This window comes from Petaurus breviceps, unplaced genomic scaffold (assembly GCF_028583685.1).
Source record: "Petaurus breviceps papuanus isolate PSGF00001 unplaced genomic scaffold, PetGlider_PUasm1.0 490, whole genome shotgun sequence".
NCBI classification, from domain to species: Eukaryota; Metazoa; Chordata; class Mammalia; order Diprotodontia; family Petauridae; genus Petaurus; species Petaurus breviceps.
This window is the reverse complement of record NW_027186352.1, coordinates 2,560,317-2,566,316: the sequence shown is the minus strand read 5'-3', so window position 1 is coordinate 2,566,316 and position 6,000 is coordinate 2,560,317.

The window sequence follows — 6,000 nt, the reverse complement described above, 5'->3', positions numbered from 1 at the left end:
TCATGATGGTCACCTTGTACAACATATACCTGAAAGGAGCCCCCTGCATCACCGAGCTGAGCAGCGCTTGTCCAGCCCAAACTCTTCTCCTGCCAGGAGGAGGAGCAGCCTCTTCCACTTTGGGACAACTTGGATTGGTAGAAAGTTATTTCTTGCCATCAAAACTGCCTCTTTGCACACCCTGCTCCCCATCCCGGCATGAGCGCACGAGCACACACACACACAAACTCACTCACACACACTCACTCACACACACAAACGCACTCACACACACTCACTCACACACACAAACTCATACACACTCACACACACAAATGCACTCACACACACTCACTCACACACACATTACACACAGAGGTATCATACCCCTCCCTTGTTATTCTTGATTATTTGTTTGTTTTTCTGTTTCCAGGCTAAACAGGTCCAGTTGTCTCATCTGAGCCTCATAAAACATGTTCTCAAGGACCTCATTGCCCTGGTCTTTTCAGCTCATCAATGTCCTCCCTAACCTGGCCCTCAGAGCTGAACACAACATTCCAGTTAGTGCCCCCTCTTCTCCTGCTGTATCCTGGTGACAGACCCACAACCAAATGCAGCCCATTGACTTCTGCCCAGGCACTCTCTGACCCTGGGTAAAGCCCAACTGTGTCTATCTGCCATGCACACAGGTTCCAGGGCCCCTAGTGCTGCTCCCCAGACAGAGCTCACATTCAGTGGTGGCTGGGAGGCAGAGGAAGCCAGAGTCTCACCCAGCCTGGGAGGCCAGGTCTTTCTTCCCTGTCCCCCTCCTGACTAGCCCCTCCCCCATACAGTCCAGGTCCCTGCCCCTCATTCAGGGCCTGGTAACCAGCAGGGGTCCAACCACAACCAAATTATTTCCTATCCAGTCACTTTTGCTCACGTGGGCCAATTGACTCATAACCCTACCAGCTTACTTGCATTCTCTCACTCTCACTGACCATGATCTCCAGCATCAAAGGAACATGTCTATGCCCTATGCTGTTAAGAGTTTGAATAATGCTGTGGCCAGCTCGGCAAACTCCTCCCCACCCCCACAGCTTCGTCTTTGCTGCCCTGGGGCGCCTCAATTTCCCCTGGGGATCGAAGCTGAGAAGAATGGGCAGATGAGGAGAGGGGGATTCAGAGGTCCTGCAGACACCCTGTGTGTCTGGGAAGCCACTGGGAGGCAGGGGAGGTGGAGACCGGAAAACAAAGGATTGAGACTCTAGCCAGACACAATCTTCCTCTGAGAGCCCCAACCTTCTCTACTCACACTCCAGTCTGCTCTTTGATGTCACCAGTGAATGTCCTCAGTCACACCACCATCACCCTTCAGCTAGTCCTCCCTCTGGCAGCAGCTCCTCAGTGGAGCATAATAGAAACAGGGCCACCATTCAAATCCCAGCTCAGCCACAGATGAGCTATGTGACCTTAGGCCAGTCCCTTCCCTTCCTGTATCACAGCTTCCTTTCCTCTACAATAGGGTTATGCTCAATCATCCCTAGGGTCCCTCTCAACTAAATCCTCCATACTTGGATTGAAATATTCTAGTACAATATGAAGCAAACAGGGCACGAAGGTCATTTGCCTGAAAAAGATCTGGGGGGTCTGAGTGGCCTGCTGATTCAGTGTGCTATTGAAAGTCAAAGGGGGCTAGCCTCATCCCAGTCTAAGTGAAGAAATATGAGGTGCCTCAGACTAGGGAGGCGGCTCTTCTTTCTCTCTGCCCTCATCGGGCCACAGAGGGCGTTTGTGTCTGGATCCCCAGCTTGGCATGCAATCCTGAGCCCTCCATATCAGCTACTTCTTCCCCAGACGCTCAGACCCCGAAGCCCAAGTGCGTCTGCAGAGAGCCAGCCCAGCTGCGGCCCGGGACGCGCCCTGCTCCGGGCAGGCTCGGCCACTGCTGCGGCCGGAGATGAGTCTGAGTTCCTCACTGCTCATCCAGCGAGCTAATGAGCTGCCCTGGGGACGATTCATCTCAACAGCCGAGACAGAGAAGGAATGGAAGATGTCACTTGGTAATTGAACCTCCAGGGGTTTTCTTGTGCGTCTCTCCCTGCACGATTGATTTCTTGTCTCTTGGAAGTTCAGAAAGTTTGGTGCCATCGTTAACAAGACTGGGCGTCCACATTCCTCCTTCTTGGAGGTGTCTTTGACACCCCCTGGCCCCCCGCCCACCCAGAGCTGAGGGCGGCCAACTTTCTGAACTTTCAATAGAAACAGAATCCAGCCTTGATGGGGAGGAGAGACTCGCGTGCTTAAGATCAAAGGCAAAAATCACCCAGATACTAAAAGATGGCCAGAAGACGCCTCCCCGGAGCCCCACCCGGAGAACGGAGAAGGGCGTGGCCATGGGTGTGAGACAGAGCAGAGTTACAGCCCCTTGGAGCTGGGCGGAACCAGAGTGGACGTCGGGTGTCCGGGTCTGACCCCCTCGAGGAAAGAAGACGGTTCACGTCTCAGCGGCACGTAGACTTCCCCAGGGCTGCCTTCGAAAAATCTCGGCTAGAGAGCGCCCAAAGATCAGCACCCCCATTTTATAGAGGAGGAAATGGATTTTCTGAGAGCTCGTGACTTGGCCAGGGTCACACAGAGAAGCAAGATTCATACCAGGACTCCTGAGGGCCCTTCCTCCAATGCAGGAAGAGAAGCCAGCTTCCTCCTCCCCTCCGACTCTAGTCCAGGGCTCGACTCCCTGAGCTCCGCTGTGGCAAGGGGCGCGTGGTGAGAGCCTTGACTCCCGACCTTGTGGGGCTTCTCCAAAAGTCTACCACGTGTACAGGAGACTTCTGCATCCTTGTGAGTCCACAGGGTAAGTACCTAAATAATCAGCTAGTCAACAAGGTTACCAAGGACCACCTATTCGCTGGCAGCGTGCCAAGAGCTGGACAGATTAATCGATGCGCAGGCAGGCCTGCATCGCACTAGCTGGGAAATAGAGCAAGAAAGTAATTCAGGGCTCCAGGCGCCCAGAAAAGCATGGAGCGCTTACGGCCTACTAGGTACATCGGGGAGCCTTCTGCAAGGACCTTCAGGAATCTGGGATGGCAAACCCTTCCCTGGCCCAGGCTGAAATCCCTCTGCAAGGTCCACGGTGATGGGCTTCTTCGGACTGGTCTGAGCCATCCCCAGAAGACACCCAGGGCACTAGGCCATCACTATGTCCGTCCTGGAAGCCTGCCCATCATGATTTGGCCTGCCAGTGCCCCTGCTCTGCTCCCAACGCCTCTAGGAACCCACAGTCCCAGAGCTGACATGGCCCTGCCCTCCTGGAGCTCACGGACCAGTTAAGAAAAGGAGATGGGGGCCTATGAAACAAGGATGATGACGGCACCTGGCAGTGGGCCAAGTCAGAGAGGATGCTGGGTGTCTGAAGGACGTGCTGGATGGACCATGATCTGCCACCAGGAGCTTCTCACACTTCCCAGATCATCCCTTCACATCTCACACACTCCTCACACACTCCTCATCCTCACCTCTCCAGCAAGTGCCTGTGACTCTAGTCCAGCTGAGGGAACCAGGAGCCACTCTCCCTCCCCAGTGGATCCGAAGTCAATCAGGGTGTCTGTCTGTCTGTCTGTGTCTCTGTCTCTGTGTCTCTCTGTATGTGTCTTCAGGAGGGTCGAGATCTGCACCTGTGACAGCAACACTGCCAAGATAGCCCACTGAGGAAACTCCCTTCCCCCATCTCCCTCTTCTCTTCACATCTCTAGTACTTAGCTCAGAGCAAGTGTAAATCTGCTTTTTCAGTCATTCACCGATAAAACAGTTGGCAGCTCTAGTTGCCAAGGCTCTGAGAGAAGTGACTTGTCCAGGGTCACACAGTCAGACCCATAGATGAGACCTGAACTCAGATCTTCCTGGCTTTGTACTTGGTCCCACAATCCATAAGGAAAGGTAGCCTTAAGGATAAGGCATCTGGCTGGAACATCAAACTCAAACCAGTGGCCTCTCTTTGAGAAGTTCCATCTTACCTACTCAGGCTGGAACTGAATGATTCCACACCGCCCTCCTCCCTGCACCAGAAGGGGGGCTCTGGGAGGCAGAAGGAGTGACTTCATTTCGACCCCTCCCCTAAGCCTGGTACCATATCCTGCACACAGTAGGGGATTCATAAGTCCTTACTGGATTGACTAGAAAGGCTTGGTGAGGTCCAGGCTGGCCTTGCTTTGCTGCTCCATGTTCCCCTAAACCTACTGGATCAGCAGTTCCCTTTCTCGGGGGCCCTGTTGTCTTCACACACACTGTGCTTGTGGGGGGGGGGGTACTAGGCTTGCCCTTTGCCAGAGGTTTTTCTTTTGACTATCATTGGTGCCAATGTGCTGTCTCCTGCCTGTGTCTTCTCACACACAGCCTTCAGTCTCCATCCCATCTCTAGGCTTGGCTCCATGGCTGCTCTGCCACCATCTCCCCAGCCTCTCGGTTCAGATGCCCTCCTGCCCTCTCCCACAAAGCCTTTGTTCACCCCCCTCAGGATGTGCTTGGTGCCCCCTTGGCCTTCCCCTCCCTCCCCCACAAAAAGAACCACCTGCAGTTACATTCATAAGGCTTCTCTGTCTCCTCGTTGGGTCCCTGGGTCCCTCCTCTTGAGGCCAGGGCCATCTTATGGTCTCTTTGTCTCCCAAGAGTGTTCCATGTGTGCCTCATAAATACTTGGGGGGGGGGGGGGGCTGGTAGGTGAATTGATCAGATGATCAATGGCCCAGAGGTTATCAAGTCCAGCCCTTCACCTAACAGAGAAGAAAACTGAGACCCAGAGACAAACGACGTGCCCAGGGTCACCCAAGTCATACCTGGAAGAGCCAGGCTCCTAATTCAGGTCCTATGACCCCAAGTTTCTCCCATCCTCCACTACAGCCCAAAATGGTGGACCTCAGCCCCAGAACTGGAGGAAGAAGCAATTGGCTCCCCCCTCCAAAGACTATAGGACTTAAAGACAAAGCTTCCTTTCTCTACAGCCCTCTTAAATCTGACCTTGAACCTGACCTCAGGTTTCACTCTGCCTCTTAGCCCTCCAAAATGGAAAGCTGGCTCCACCATTGAAAACTTTAGCTTCCCTGAGCCTAGTCCTTTCACTTTACCAGACAGCAACACACACACACACACACACACACACACACACACACGCGCGCGCGCGCACACACACACGCACACACACACACACACACACGCTTGAGCTCACCCCTCCCTGTGACACTGAAATGCCTTCCCTTGGCTCTTGCCCTGGATAATCCGAGATGTAAACACAGAATGAAGGAGTGGTGGAGATTCCCTCCCAGGTCTGCTATCTGTCTCTGGCACTGTCCCTTAAGGTCCCAGGCTGCTGGGTGGAACTTCTGCCAGCAGTCGTAAGGGGGAAAGATTTGTGCCAAGCCTTAATGTATTGGACAGTATCTAAGCAGACAGACTTAAACAGGCACACAAATTATTGAAACAAAATTGTCTTCCCTCACCTATCTTCTTACAAGATAGATTTATGAGCATCAGGAAAGTGCATCAGGAAGAAGGGCCAGATTTTCAAAATGCAGCCTTGAAGCTGGAGGATGGAAATTTTCTGAACTCATAATTCCACCAAGAACTCAAGGTATGCCTCCTTCCTTGAGCTCTTAGGACTGAGAATGGATTGGAGGGGGAAATGCATCGTTTGTGTTCCTTTACAGAACACAGCTGAATGTAGACTCGGTTCTCCATAAGGAGGGAAATAAGCAGCAGTCTCATAGCCCCACCAATCATTTCCCTGGGGCTACAAGATGTACCTGTTGATACTTCTGTCAAACGGGACACCGCAAAGGATAAGGGGAGCAGGAGCCCCTCATAAAATACTCCCTGGGCTGCATGAAAATAGCTCCCTTCGACAACCCCATTGAATTGTGGAACCTCCATTTCATAGATAAGGAAAGAGATTCACTGAGCTGAAACTTGCCCTCCAACCCAGTGCTGGAGTCTGTGGAGGTTCTAGTCCAGACCTCTTCAGCCCAAGCCTCTGCTCTGCCACAG